The sequence below is a fragment of the Camelus ferus genome, chromosome 19 (genome assembly GCF_009834535.1).
Source record: "Camelus ferus isolate YT-003-E chromosome 19, BCGSAC_Cfer_1.0, whole genome shotgun sequence".
NCBI classification, from domain to species: domain Eukaryota; kingdom Metazoa; phylum Chordata; class Mammalia; order Artiodactyla; family Camelidae; genus Camelus; species Camelus ferus.
In genome coordinates, this window is record NC_045714.1 from 39,298,254 (window position 1) to 39,314,623 (window position 16,370).

At 40.4% G+C, this 16,370-nt stretch overlaps 1 non-coding gene across 1 annotated transcript; it reads left to right on the top strand.

The window, feature by feature from the left end:
* Positions 1–2,612: 2,612 nt before the first annotated feature.
* Positions 2,613–2,719, top strand: LOC116658082. The gene has a single exon (XR_004313283.1). It is a non-coding gene; the product is annotated as a U6 spliceosomal RNA (small nuclear RNA).
* The last annotated feature ends 13,651 nt before the right edge of the window (positions 2,720–16,370 follow it).

A 16,370-nucleotide genomic window follows, 5' to 3' on the forward strand; every position in this document is an offset into this window, starting at 1 on the left:
AGGAAATGGCCTATCTGATTGGTTACAGTTTATCTTCAAGGACTTTTACTCCCTGGTGGGAACAGCCTGTGAAAATGGCAGGCATCTCTCCTTAATTTTTGCCATCCTGGGCAGGACCCAAACTTCCCTTTAACTCCTGATGTGTGAAGTTAACTGGTGAAAGGACTACTACTACCGCTGCGAAAGCCAGACAGCTTCCCATCAACCCAGCCACAGACCCATCAAGAGATACAGGGCAAATAAGACAATTATCATCAAGCAGCATGAACTAGTGTAGTGATGGGCAGAATATTCTTAGTAGACACTTAAAGCCTTACTGTGTACCAGGCACTGTTCTAAGAACTTTACAAGTATTAATTCATTTAAGGATGACAGTAACCTTAAAGATGTAAGGAACTGAGGTACCGAGAAATAAGTGATTCGCTCAAGGTCACACAGCTGGGGGAGTGATGAGGCCTGGATTCAAGCCCAGGCCATCTAGCCTGACTCTAAAGACCATGCTGCTTATCACTTGCCAACAATTGCTTGCTAATGGCAGTTCTGATATAAAATTATTTTATATTAGTTAACCCAAAATTTTCAATTGCTTCCCTTGTCCCATAGTCCCATAGAGGAAGGTATAGAGAGGTGACCTTCTCTTTCATCTGCACAGAAGGGCCAGGCCCAGAAAAACATAACTTTAAACCCCAGAATAATTTGAGAGAAGATCAGACAGTTGTGAAGACTTGTGAAACCAAAACAAAGTGAGGCAGTGGGTGGTGAGGGAGGCGGCAACTAGACAACAAATAGCATGTGTGTGAAAGACTTATATTTCAGCTTGGAACTGGCTGGTTTGAAAATTGTGCTTATAAGATTTGTGGGAAAATCTGCCCTGACAGCAAGGTATCTTGGGCAGTAGAAGGTGATATGAGCAGGGCTTTTAGTTTAATCATTTGGGTTTGTTCAGAGCAGTTGCTTTTGAGAATTTAATTCTCTATTTATTTTTGTTTGTTAAAGAGTATAATTTAATGCCACATTTATTATGTTTCCCCTAATCCCCTACTTAATAGGGGCCCTAGATCTTGCACAAAGTGTTTGGTTTCTTGTTCAAGGTCACATGGCTGTTAAGTGACAGAATCAAGATTCAAAGCTGACCCCAAAACTTTGATGGTTTCTAGTCTGCCTCTTCACTTCACTTCCACTTGGTCCTGGTGATCCTATGCAGTCCAATCATTCCACAACCTGGGGACAAATACCTACTAGACACAGGACCTCTTCTCTGGTCATACTGAGAGAAATGGGTGTTCAAACTCTCCTTGGATGTCAATCTCATCATAGTCAGGACTAGAAAATACTCCTTAAGTTCAGTTAATTTAAGGCCGGTTGCTTGATGACCCTGAATATCCCCAGCAATTCTTCCTTGCTCTTCCCAAGCTACTTTCCACCCACTCAGCTGAGCTGAGTATTTTTCATTCCTGGCAATATTATTCCTGTGGTTTTACATCTCTCCACAGCTTCCTCCTCAACCAGTACTGCTGGTTCTCAATGCCACTTGCCACCACTTCCTGGATCTTTCTTTTACTTCCTATTCATCCTTTACTGAACCTAACCTCCTCAAGACATTCTTTTTTTTCCATCTGCCCAAATCCCAAAACGAAGTCAAAATTCTTTTTTTCTTAAGTATTGATCTTCTTATCTGACAAAAATAACATTTAAGAAAGAAAACTTAGAAAACAAAGTGTGTATATACACACAGATCCAAAGGTCATCCTTGGTATATGCCCCATATGTCTTTTTCTGTTTATAGATGTAGAAACTTATTTCCAGGTCTCCCTGAAAATTCTTTGAAAAAAAGAGACCTTGCAAAATGACAACAGCTAACACACTTGAGTACCTATTAGGAGTCAAATGTTCCACTTGTGCTTTCCTTTATATCCATAATTTCTAATCCTTACATAACAACCTCATTAGATAGATATTATACTGGTTGGATTTATTTGGTTATAAGTACATTTATTCATTCATTCAACAAATATTAATATTTACTGGTTCTTACTAATTTACCTGGCACCTGGGACACATCAATGAACAAAAGAAATAAAAATCCCTTCCCCAGTGAAACTTATCTTCTGGCTGCTCTTGATAATAAGAGATAATGAAGGTTTTTCTTTACCTTTAAGTAATGTGCCTAGGGGAAAAAAAAGAAGATAGTGTGTCTTATCAAAATAATCACTTATGTTTTACGTTGTCTTTATCAGAGGATTTCTTAAGTAATCCTAGTCTTCCTGATGTTAAGTTTTGCTTAGAACTATGTAACCTTCCATATTTGCCTATGAAGTCTTTAAGTGTTATTTTGGTTAAATGGATAACTAAGCATTGTTTTACAGTGACCTATGATCCTATTTGACTATTTGTGTTTTAAAACCTTTTTGATATTTTTGACAAAGTTCCCAAAATCAAATTCTAAATGAATTCATTTTGACTTAGAACTAACTTCAAGATATGAGATATATCAGAGGGCCCCTGAAATATCTCAAAGATTTGTTCCCTCTCCTTATAAAGAGATATTAAACTAATTAGGTGTATTTGATATGTTAAATTAAATGAGAAGCATTGTCAAATAAGAAATAATGATGCTCGCTTCGGCAGCACATATACTAAAATTGGAACGATACAGAGAAGATTAGCATGGCCCCTGCGCAAGGATGACACACAAATTCATGAAGCATTCCATATTTTTTTCAAAAATCCACAAATGACAAATGCTGGAGAGGCTGTAGAGAAAAGGGGAACCCTCCTCCACTGCTGGTGGGAATGCAGTTTGGTACAGCCACTGTGGAAAACAGTATGAAGTTTCCTCAAAAGACTAGGAATAGACTTACCGTATGACCCAGGAATCTCGCTCCTGGGCATATATCCAGAAGGAACCCTACTTCAGGATGACACCTGCACCCCAATGTTCATAGCAACACTATTTACAATAGCCAAGACATGGAGACAGCCTAAATGTCCATCAACAGATGACTGGATAAAGAAGCTGTGGCATATTTATACAATGGAATACTACTCAGCCATAAAAACAGACAACATAACGCCATTTGCAGCAACATGGATGCTCCTGGAGAATGTCATTCTAAGTGAAGTAAGCCAGAAAGAGAAAGAAAAATACCATATGAGATCGCTCATGTGTGGAATCTAAAAAAAGCACAAAGCATAAATACAAAATAGAAACAGACTCATAGACATAGAATACAAACTTGTGGTTGCCAAGGGGGCAGGGGGTGGGAAGTGATAGACTGGGATTTCAAAATTGTAGAATAGATAAACAAGATTATACTGTATAGCACAGGGAAAAATATACAGGATCTTATGGTAGCTCACAGAGGAAAAAATGTGACAATGAATATATATATGTTCATGTATAACTGAAAAATTGTGCTCTACACTGGAATTTGACACAACATTGTAAAATGACTATAAATCAATAAAAAAATGTTAAATAAATAAATAAAATGTTAAAAAAAAAAAAAAAAAAGAACGTCAGGCCTTCTTTGTGTCTATATAGGTAATATGTTATAACTGTTCCAGAAACTGTGTGAAATTCCTGGAAATCTGATATGTCCTGGCATAGGATGTTGTCTGTCATCAAACTGAGGCTCACACTAAAAGGGTTGAATGTAAGGGAAATGCCCTAGCTGACTTTCATGCAAAGGCAGCAGCAATAGAATCTGTAAATATTGTGGCATATGTGGACAAAGTCCATTCTGCTTCTGCAGGAAAATTGATCCCTCATTGCCAGAATTTTGCCATCCTGATGTCCTGTAACATGGCAACAGTGTGCTCCTGACTCAGGGATATGAAGATGGGTAAACAATGGCTATAAATTAAATCAACAGTGGGGGTTATGGGAAACCCAAGACAGCTTTTGGTTCTTCCTGGCTCCCTGGCAAACTCCATTTTTTGATTTTTACATTCCTTCACCCACCATGGCACATAGAAGACTAATCATTTAAGCTGCCATGGCCCAAAGCACTGCCTTTGGTGTTTCTTAATCTCAGATCCCTGCCCTCAGAATTTCCTTCCTCAAGGGGGGAAAAAAAAAAAGGACTGGTGACTCTGTCTGTTGGAAATGACACCTTCATTGGAGGGGACCTTACCAGGTATTGTTAACTAACCCTTGTGCTGCTAAACTTAAATGCATTGACTCATGGATTCATGTTTCTTATTTAAAGAAGGTACCACCTCCTGCCTGGAAGTCACAACAGTCTGGAGAACTGAAACTAAGATTAACCAGACAAAGGCCAGGATAATGAAGCAGATGAAATCTGTTGTGGACAGCTTTCCCAAGACTCAGAATCAGATGAATCATCTAATGTCATCCACTTAATAAGTCATATGAAAAAGCAAATAACTGTTATGAAAGACCTAATACCCAGCCTTGGAGAAATACTAAAAGGAATAATAATAGCTAGACATCTGGAGATGATTGACCACTCCTATAAGATTCCTCCTAATAAACATAAATGAACTTCTCTTATTTTGAATGCCACTGAAGACTCATTTCCTACATGGCTCCTTGTTGCTCAGATATGGCCATAGACTCTCCAAAAGAATACCTTTTACCCAGCCACCTCTTTCCCTTCTCTGTGGGACATGACTGGCTGGTCATGAGCCTTCCCAAAACTGAGGAAGCTGATGCTGAAGCCAAATTACCAAATAGTGGATCACTGATGCCTCCCAGAGAAAGATCTTGATCAAAAGGGGGAAATATGAAACAAAAACCAAAATGGTGTAAGTATTACTAAGGGAGGGCTCTAAAATGGAGCCGGGAGGTCACTGAGAAAGTGGGACTTATACACATCTCAGCCTGAGGAATCTGAACTTTTAATCACTTATCATCTTAACACAGGTATCAGGAACATTTGCCAGAAACTCAAGATCCTCATTGATCTAACCCTAAAATAACTAGTGACAGCCTATTTTTAAAGGACAAATGTTTCCTTACTGGTATCAGAGCCAATCACAATTTTTACCAGACAACTTTAACAATCTTGCGGCCTTTGTCTTTACAAGAATCTGACACACTCTCTCCCTCAGAGCACTCTTTTGGTTTTACCCAAATCTGTGTCTCCTGAGTTGCAATTCTTAAGAACCCAAATAAAGGTCTTTGTTCTTTAAAGACATGACACTGATTGTTGTTTGACAACTCCCAACTACATGAGCCAATAGACTTCCTTAGTTCTTAAGCCAGTTTGAGTTGGATTTTTTCTTTTGGGTGTGTGTTTTGAATTTTTGAATTTTTCTCTCATTTGTGGCTGAAAGCATCCCTGATAAACTTCACAACTTCAACATCAAACAGGAATATTTCTGATATCTAGTGTTATCTGTATGATTTTTTCCCTGTAGTAACCCTTGTATTCAGTTCAATCTAGTCTTGATTCCTCAGTGTTCATGCCTTATAGTCCTTAGTGAATACCACTGCTGTAGACCAAACTCACAAAGATTATTTTCTCTCAGAAAGTCCTTGCCACTCACTGAGTGGACCCATGGTGTTATGGATTGAATTGTGTCCCCCAAAATTATATGTTGAAGTCCTAGCCCCCAGTTGAACTATATTTGGAGACAGGGCCTTTAAGGAGGCAATTAAGGACAAATGAAGTCTTATGGGTGGGGCCATAATCCAATAAATAGGGCTGGTGTCATAAGAAAGGAGGAGATACCAGAGATCTCTCTTTCCTATTGTGCACAGAGGAAATGCCATGTGAGGACACAGCAAGAAGGCGACTATTTGGAAGTAAGGAAGAGGGAAAGGTCTTACCAGAAACTATTGAAACTGAAAGGGAGCAGGACTCTGTGCCTCCCCTCCCACCACTGTTGTTTATAGGAAAGCTGAAGTCTTCCAGGCCTCCCTGAGTCATAGAAGAGCGGGCTCAAGCAGTAAATTAGGACAAGTCTGCAGGCACTGGGAGATGGCAATGACTCTGACCACTGATCTCAATGATTAACTGAGATTACTCCCCCATTTCCCTTTAGAACTTTCAGGTCTGAACAGAATCTTTGGAGATGATTTTTTTGGGGGGATGCTGGGTCCATTAGATTGCAGCCATTCTGATTAAAAGCAACTTTCCTCTTGTTACCAAGGCTATTGCCCCCAGGATTATACCCTTGCCACTCCCTCGACTACAAACCCATTACTCTTATCTAAGTCTCAGGAGGCAGCTGCATAGAAGAAACAAGAACTGGTTAGAACCCAGTGGAATCAAAGATGGTTGGAGGAGTTGACTTCTAGTGGATCTTGAGCCTCGTTATATGCTCAGTGTAATGTATTAGCATGCTAAATGACCCACCCACCAGTGCCACGACAGTTGACAATTGCCATGACAACCACCAGAAACGCTCATACAAGGGCTGAAAAACTCGAACAAGGACTGATTGGCTCCATCACACCTGGGGTGACATGATGGTAGAAGCTTCCCATAAAAGTCCACATGGCCCAACCCGGGCGGAACTATCCCTACCACCCATCTTGGTTGACAGCTCCTCGCTTGAGCACCTCTTCCTCACTCAAGTGCTTTTCTTCCCTTCCTGCTCAAGCACTTTCCTTCTATTCCCCCTTCTGAGCAACAAAGCAGCTGTTCACTTTGTCCCTCTGCCTCTGCTGTGCAAATTCTTTCACAGCTGGCAGCAAGAACCCACACTTTGGTGGGCTTCCTAATTTAGGGGTCCCAAAACCATGCCCCATAGAGTTAACAGAATCTGATAGCTAATAGAGATTTTTGAACTTGTCTGACAGGACAATAGATAATGGAACAGCTTGTTAAAACCCTTTTGCTTGTAAACTGTCTCCATTGATTAAATTCACCTTAGTTTATTTCCTTTTTCTTCTTTTTAATTACATACCTGTCCAGATTCATGAAGACCAATTGTTTTACAGGAATGTGGAGTCAGCTCCTGTCCACTATGAACCAGCTGGGAGCTGGCTGGGGCCACCAACTCTAAATCTGGGCCTAAGCAGCTGTTCAATGAATGGCCTTTTGACATCAGAGGACTGGAAAACTCCACACTCAGATTATGCTAGAAGTCTCCATTTTGAATTTGCAGAAGCATGTAACCCAGAAGCACCTGTGCAGAACACTGATTACCTCACCTTTTTCCCTACCTCCAATCACCTTTCTCCACACCTAAGAGTGTTACAGAACCGAATTTGGGTCCACTCACCTGCTATGTAGCAAAACCAATTTTTTGACACCAGGTTGTGGTGAAGGAAAGTGCAGCATTTATTGCAGGCGCTAAACAAGGAGTACAGGCATTTCATGCTCAAAAGACCCAAACCCTCTGCTGGTTTTCAGGAAATAGTTTTTAAAGGCAACTTTTGGGATGGAGGCTGCAGGGTGCACGATTTTCTTCTGATTGGTGGATGGTAAGGTAACTGGTGGTGTTCCAAAAATCTTTTGCTCTGCATTCGGTCACCATTCTGCACCTGGGTGGGAGCCTTAGTTCCCACAGGACAACTTGAGATACATATCAGATTGTTACGTATATCTATTGAGGAGGAACTAAGACTGTTTTATTGCTGTACTCTTGTCATTACTTTTCTTATTTAACTCCTTTTCCTTTGCTTCTGCATCCCCTCACTTCTCTAATTAGTAACTGTTTGACTGCCCTTGGAACTCAGGGAAGGTCTAGGAGACTGAAGCCTTTTTCCTGCAAACAAGAAATGGAGGACGCGGAAGGGCTTTTGTACCTGGGAGGGCCCTGTAGTGTGCTGCTTGGTTTCAAGAACACCCTGCTTATCCCATAAATACCCCAATCCTTTCACCTTCAGGGAAGTGGATCTGAGATTTGCTCTCCCATCTCCTTGCTTAGCTGCCTTGTGAATTAACTCTTTCTTGGCTGTAAATTTTGTCATCTCCATGTTTGGCTTGTTGCTTGTCAGGCAAATGGACCTGGTTCAGTAACAGTAACTGTGCTAACACCTTGATCTTGGGCTTCCAGCCTCCAGAACTGTGAAAAACTAAATTTCTGTTGTTTAAGCCACCCAGTCTGTGGTCTTCTATCAAGGCAGCCCTAGCAGGTTGATACACATGGCCAACATGTTTGTATTATGTGACATCCACTCCTGATGTCCTAAGGTTGAATATTTTGACTTAGTGATTATCAGTCCTTAGGCCTCAGGCATCTGATGACAATGGAGTTGGTGTTAACAAAAAATACTGCAAACCATATCAGTAAACAAAGAATGCTGAAGCCATCAAGTCATCAGCTGCTGCTGCTACCCACCAGTGAAGACAATCCTGCAGCCCAGCCTCTGCAGCCACTTACAATGGTGCACTCTGAGGGGATTCAGAATAATAAAGGACAAGATACTGGCCCTAGATAGCTAGATGCTTGTCAAAGGAATGAATTCAATAAGCCCAAATGTTTGTTTCCTCCCATACATAAAAAGGCCTAAATTCCTTAACTTGAGGTCCCTGGTTTTCTTTAGGTTAACAAGTAACCTTTTATTGTTCCAACTACCTGGTCTTTGTTGTAAAGCTCCTATATATCCTAGCTCTTCCCCTACCTCTTCAGAGCAGTCCCTCAGAGCCATCTGAGAGGCTGTCATCCCAGCTCGAGTCCTCCTGCCAAATAAAACATAACTCTCAAGTTTTAGGCTGCGCATTTATTTCAGTCAACGTTGGTTATAACCAAGAACCCTTCTGCTATTGGAGATCATGCAAAATAAAGTCTCATATATACTTGTCTATTTTTCCACTCTAAGTGTGCGATCACTATTAACAAAATAGATATTGATTCAAGTGTTAAGGAAGACTTTGATCATTTTTCTACATTCCTTCCTCAAAGTTAAATATCTTGCTTACATAGTAATCCTTCTCATCTAAAAACTTGACCCTTATCTCAAGGAAAAGATCTGAAGGAATTCTAGTGTTTGAAATGTCAACTAAAAATTGGCACTTGCCATCTGCCTCTGTTGCAGGAAAATAGGGCATGAGAGGATGGTCATTTCTCAGGTCTCAGGCAAGTCCCTGGGACACACCCTGCCAAGTGAGGGTCCTTGGCTTTGAGCAGAAAAGAATTCAAGAGTGAGCTATGGCAAGGTGAAAGTAGATTTATTCGGGGAGATACACACTCCATAGAAGGAGTGTGGGCAGTCTCAGGAGGCGAGAGGTGGCCCCAGGGTGCAGGGTTTTTGGGTTTTATGGGCTGGTTAATTTCCTATGCTAACAAGTGGGAGAATTATTCCAACAATTTGGGGGAAGAGCCAGAGATTCCCAGGAATTAGGTCCTTCCCACTTTTTGGCCTTTTATGGTTAGCCTTGGAACTGTCATGGTGCCTGTGGGTGTGTCATTTACCATGCTAATGTATTACAATAAGCGTATAATAAGGCTCAAGGTCTACTGGAAGTTGAATCTTCTACCATTTTGGGGCTAGTTGGTTTTAAGCAGTTTATATACTCAATGGCTATGCCATTCTTCTAAAGGTTGTGCCCTGTCCCCTTCCCTTGTGTTTCACCTCTACAAGGATTAAGTTTCTACCCACTGTAGTCGCTGACCTTCAACACATGCTGAAAGGAGTTCAGAGTGGTCAGGAATGAGGCACTCTATGCTCTGGGAAAAGCTGGCAGAACAGGCTTTCAGATAGTTAGATATTTTCAGGAGATGATTTTATAAGCCCAAACTCTTGCATCTTCTCATATCTAGCAAAAAGCACTAAAATCATTAACAGAGACATCTGCTCCTGAAACAGCAGGATCCTGGGGAGACTTCCCTGGCACAAATCCTTTCTGTGTCCCCTGTTTCTTGTTTGTTACAAAATCAAATGGCTTCGGATATTCCAACTGACTCCCAGGGAGGGACTTGTGCTATAATTCACACTGAATGTTGTACTTTTATTCCAGATGAAAGTGGCAGTATCATAGCATTCCTCTGAGATATGAGAAGTGAGATTCATAGGTGACTCCAATGCCTACTGTGCTGAAGTCAGGTTGAGAATCTCCAATTGGTTCTCCAATCTGTTTTCCCGGATTCCCCAGAAACTAAGATCTACTTTCTCAGGGACATTTCAGTTCCTTCTCTCCCTGTAGTTTATAGTTCTAGGAGCCTGGTTATTTTTTTGACTTATACTTTGTTGTATTCCTCTTCTCTGTAAAAGGACCACTGAAACTCTTCTAAACCCCATAAGAATTGGTATAATCATCTTTGTTCCTTCCATTGGAAGAATCCCTGGACAATGCCCCAATTCAGCAGGAAGCAGCCAGAGAAGATCAGTGCCCATTTCCCTTTTTCCATAAAAATGCGGATTTGAAAGAATAGAACACTAACAAGATGGCTACTGAGTTGTTTAGGCCTGTACTTCTAGCTAAACTGATCCTATGACATGCTCTCCTCCCTGTGCATTCTTTTCTTAGAATAACTTATCCTTTTACCCTAGAGGTCTTAAAAGAAGGTCATGGACTGAACCTCAAGAAAATGGGCAGACCCTCCTAAATTCCTTCATAACAATAGCAATTCTTATCAGGATGAAAGGAATATAACCCCTGCTCACAGCCTGATTGTTCTCGTCCTCATGTTCCCATTTTTCTATAAAACCCCAGGACCCTTACCCCAAGGCGAGCTCACAGTCTTTAAGGCATTAGCCTGCTGTGACTCCCTCTGCCTGGCAAAGTAATAAAGCTGTTCTTTTCCAATTCTCCCAAAACTCTGCCTCCGAGTCTCAATTTGGCTATCAGTGTACAGTGGCTAGTTTTTCAGCAACCCTCCTCATTACTAGCAGCAAGCCTCTGCCAAAATGTGTTCCTTGACTGCACATAGCTGCCTCCACTAAAAGCATATATAATACTCAACGTCCCCCTACCTCTTCTGAGCAGTTCCTCAGAACTGAGAAACCATCTCCCGGTCTATGGTCCTCATTTTGCCTCCAATAAAACTTAGCTCACAAATCTCATGTTGTGCTTTTTTTTGTTTGTTTTTTCAGTCGACAGGGACTTGTTAATCACTGTTACTGACAAGAAAAATAATTTCATAATTTCTATAAAGGTGGGGTTTAAAGTCACTAAACTAGGTGGGACTAGAGGGCTATTTTTGGAGTTGCATTTGCATAACAAATATACTGTACTTCCCTATATTGTGACTTAAAGTACACCAGTACACGTAGTATATTCTTATTCACATTCTTTATAACACTGAGAAGACCTCAATTATCCGTACTAACAAGAAGTATAATTTACATGTGAGAGGCTGCAGGGAATTGAACTTTCCCCTATCTAGCGTGCTCTGACTACCTGGGAATAAACTGGCATTAGATTCTGAGGAGGAGAGCAGTGTTCCTTAGAGAAAAGACCCCTGATTCAAGGTGGCACTGAATCTTCAGGACATGGGTGAAAGCTAGTGCTAAGGCTTCTAAGGTGGGAAGTTTAGGGAAGATGCAGTAAATCAAGGAATCTGGGGGTCCCAGGAGGCAACTGGGAGAGAGGGTTTGGGAATGAAGAGTTGAGTGAAGGGAGAAGATTGTCATTGGAACACATGAATGACCCCTCCCCCCCACCCCCACATATTTGTTGTGAGCAATTTTTTTGTATTATATATATACATATATATATTTATAAATTTTTATAAATTTAAAAATATATATTTTGTATATAATATACATACATAAATATATATATATATATATATGTATATATATTTAATTGAAATGAGCATCTTTTTGGATGGAAATCTTTCAATAAGCTGAGTTTCCTCTCTGTGTGATGGGGGTGAGAAAATCTGCAAAATCGAAAAAGAAATGACAATGTTTCCCCAGGCAAAGGAAGTCAGAATACAGAGGGAATTTCCCTCGAAAGCCTGGGACTTTCCAGAATACAGAGGATATAAATCTGTCACTTTGAGATTAATATTAAAAGACACTGTAGACCTTACAGTTTAAAATTGGGCTGCAGTCCATCCAAGGATGAATGGATAAACAAAATGTGATCTATACACACAAGGGATTATTACTCATCCTTAAAAAGAAGGAAATTCTGACCGTGCTTGCTCCAGCATGCATGAACTTTGAGGATATTATGCTAAGTGAAATAAGCCAGTCACAAAAGAACAAATACTGTTATGATTCCACTTGCATGAGAAATCTAAAATAGTCAAAATAATAGAAACAGAAAGTAGAATGTTGGTTGCCAGGGACAGGGTTAAGAGAAAAAAGGGAGTTGTTGTTTGATGAGTGTAGGGTTTCACTTCTGCAATGAAAAAGTTCTGGAGCTTGGTTGCACAACAATGTGAATGTACTTAATGTCGCTAAACTGTATACTTAAAAATGGTTAAATGGTAAGTTTTAAGTTATACATATTTTACAACACAAAAAAACCCACAACTTCATTGAATTAAAAAAAACAACAACACTGGGCTATCAAACTAAATTGCTTGGGTTTGTATCTTGTGATTCTGGGCAAGAAGTAACTTTTAAGTAAATTTTAAGTAAAAAAGATTTAAAGTAAAAACTGTCTCAGCGTTAATTCCCTCTTCTGTAAAACAGTTTTATTATAGGGTTTTATGAGAATTGAGTCTGGCACACAGAAAATGCTTAATACCTGTGAGATGTAATTGTTATAAAAAGCACTCCTAAGCCTTTTTCTTCAATTAATTAATTCAACAAATGTCAAGCCTATACTTCCTTTAATGCATCATTCTACACTCTGGGAAAACTACAGAAAAATGTACTACCTGCATGGAGTTTAATTGTAAGTGATGGATTCAGGTAGTATATGAATAGATTATAAATTCTGGGAAGAAAAATAAAACACGCTAAAAGTATAGGAAAGACTGGGAGGTGCTGTGTCCTGACACCTGACCAAGTGAAGTCAGAAAGCCTGTGTGGTACTCCACTATGTGATGAATACCTAGTATTTTAACAACCTTGTGCCATAATCTTACAGATTACATAAGGCCTGATTCCTAAGTTTGCAAACATTAGACTCACTAAACAAAATTTATTCCAAATGCCAATATCTGAAACAAATTCAGAAAAAAATCCAAAACCCTTTTAATTCTTCCTTGTTTTTTTTTTTTCCTTGAAAACACTAGATTTAATAGAAAAATATCACATTGGAAACAAGTCCATCAATCCATTAGCTTGAAACAGAATGACGGCACAATCATGTATAAAAGCTAAAGATGAAATGCTGGGACCAAACACAACAGTGAAAGAGAGGCCTGAGCCAGGCTCTGAAAGATCTTTCCCAGAAACAGAGGTAGCAGCAGCTTCAAAGGGAGAAGGAGGAGGTAGCAACCAAACCATCAAGGCATAAGAGTAAAAGGAAGGCAGAGCAACTGACTCATCTTGTGAACAAGGGGTGAAGGATAAAGGGGGAGAATATTTCCTGATGTTCTGGGAACATCAGACCATGTCACGTGAACTTGGGAGGTTTAGTAAGGCAGAGTATTTAAAGTGGGGAAAGGATATTAGGCAACTTTAGAAGCACTTGGTATGTTTCTTGGAGCTCAGCTCTTAGGGACACAGGAAACATGTCACTCCAGTGTTGTTTCTAAACTCGTAATTGAGCTGTTTGCCCTGGCCCCATCGCCTTGGCTGAACACAACCATGAATCTTGGCGGTTTGTGTTGCCCAGTGGATCGCCTCCTTATGAATGTGTAAGAGGTGCCACAGTGAGACCTTGAAACAAAACACAGAGCTCATGTGGGAAAAGAGTTTCTGCCTTCCTCCTGGTGTGGGAGGGCCTGTCAGGGAGGGGAGTTTGACAAGGCTGGGCCCCTTGAGGCTCTTAGTCTGTCAACAAAAGCCTTCTCTTTAGCCTCACCCATCCAAATCCTCCCTAAGGAGTCCTCTGAGTTCACAGAAAGGCCAACTGAGAGAGCAAGAAAAAACTGGGGAAAGGAAGCAAGGGCTAGTTTTTTTTCCCACGGCACTTGTCACTGACCAGAGGGGATGCTTCCTTAGACTGATTTTACACATTGAGAGAGCTTATTTCTTAATATGGAATAGCAATTCTCAAATAAGGGGTAGGCCTCCTCAAGAGGGGCTCTCAAGACTTTCCAAAGAGGTTTTGCCCGATATACATAAGCTCCTAACGCCCTCTCAATTGAGAACCAGTGCACAGAATGATAGAAATTCCTGATGGGAGTGTATTGTACATGTGAAGCAGTTTCAGAGGCAGAATAAAAACCTAAAACCCCTCAATGTGTGGGGCAGACATCAAAATTATGGAGTGATTTTTTTTCTGATTAAGTTATGAACAAATAGCTTAACTCTATACAAGATACCATACTGCATACTAAGAACAGTAAATTCACACATTTATCTGGAGTAACCACACTAGATTAAAGAAATAAAATTCTGTCCTCCTAAAAACAATTCCAGAAAGACCTACCTGTCCCAGTGAGGTACTTGACATTAGGATTAGCAAAGGCTAATCAATGTTATGGTTTCTTAGAAGCCTGGCTTTTCTGTTTCTTTCTCTTTGATACTGTACAAGGGGTCCACCAACTTGTTATGAACAAGCATTAAACCTCTGAAATACTTGAAAGTCTTCACTTTCAACTCCAGGCTGGCATCCTCGTCACACACATTGTGTGGGGATGCTACTTGAAGGCAGACATGGTCCACATATTTTTCATTCCCTTTTCGATGGCCTTGTACAGAGCAAACGCCTTGCGAGCACCTGTGATGAAGACAGTGCCCATGCCTACTGTCAGAGCCATGGTGAGATCTCCACCGAAGAACCTAGCCTTGGCCAGGGTAGTGTCCATGCCAATGTCTTCACACAAATCCTGGACACCAGACCAGAACCCAACTTGTTGAAGGCAATGAGTCCCTCAGGGCTGATGCCTCCAACAAACAGTTCAATCCCATCCATCACCCTCAGCCTGCAGGTCAGCTGCATTCCCATCCAGAAGGTGGCTTTTTCTGGGTAAATGTCAACGTGCTTGAAGAATTTGTTCCACATGAAGGAGTGGTAGCTCTCTCAGTGGTCTTGAGGAAGGCCCACATACTTATCCATGTTGAAAGTCTTCACATATTTGAAGGACAGGTCTCCATTCTTATAGTACTCCATCAGCTTCTTGTAGCAGCCAAGTGGGGCGCTCCCAGTGGGAGCCCCAGGGTGAAGTGTATATATATATATATATATATATATATATATGAATGAATCACTTTGCTCTACACCTGAAACTAACACAATGTTGTTTGTCAGCTATACTTCAATTCAAAAAAAAAAAAAGGTAGATGCAACGTGGAGCAAATGGAACTCTTACACACTGCTGTTGGGAATGCAAAATGGTTCATTTTGAAAAAGCACATGGCAATATCTTATGAAGTTAAACATGTACTTACCATTTGGCCCAGTAATCCAACTCATAGGGAATAAAAGAGAAATAAAAATATATGTTCAAAGACTTGCATGCATATGTTTATAATTATTAATAGCCCCAAACTGGAAACAACCCAAATGTCCATGAACTGGTGATTAGATAAGACAAATTATAGTATAACAAAGGTATGGAAAATTGCTCGGCAATAAAAAGAAACATTTATACGTACAATGTTAACGAATCTCAAATGCATTATTCTAAGTGACAGAAAAATACCAAAGATTACATTCTGTGCATACATACATTTATATGAAACTCCACAAAAGGCAAAACTATGGTGACAAGAAGCAGACCATTGGTTGCCTGGGCATGTGGTGGGGAGGATGTGGGAAGGGCAGGGAATATTAGAGGGAAAAAAGAAAACTTCTTAAAGTGATGGAAATGTTCTATACAGGCATACCTCAGAGGTATTGTGGGGTTAGTTTTAGACCACTATAATAAAGCAAATACTTCAATAAAGAGTCACACAGATTTTTTTGGCTTCGCAGTGCATATAAAAGTTATGTGTACACTATATTGTAGTCTATTAAGTGTGCAATAGCCTTATGTCTGAAACAACAATGTACATACTGTAATTAAAAAATGCTTAATTGCCAAAAAATGCTAGCCATCATCTGAGCCTTCAGTGAGTTGTAATCTTTTTGCTGGTGGAGGGTCTTGTCTTAGTGTTGATGGCTGCTGAGTGATCAAGGTGGTGGTTGCTGAAAGTTGGGGTGGCTGTGACAATTTCTTGAAGTAAGACAACAATGAAGTTTGCCACATCGATTGACTCTTCCTTTCATTTGAACACTTAGAGGCTACTGTAGACTTATTAATTGGCCTATTTCAATATTGTTGTGTCTCAGGGAATAGGGAGGCCCAACGAGAAGGGTAGAGACTGGAGAACAACAGGTTGGTGGAGCAGTGAGTAAGCACACAACATTTATCGATTACGTTCACTGTCTTACATGGGTGTGGTTCGCGGCGCCCCAAACAATTATAATATCATACATCAAAGATCACTGATCACA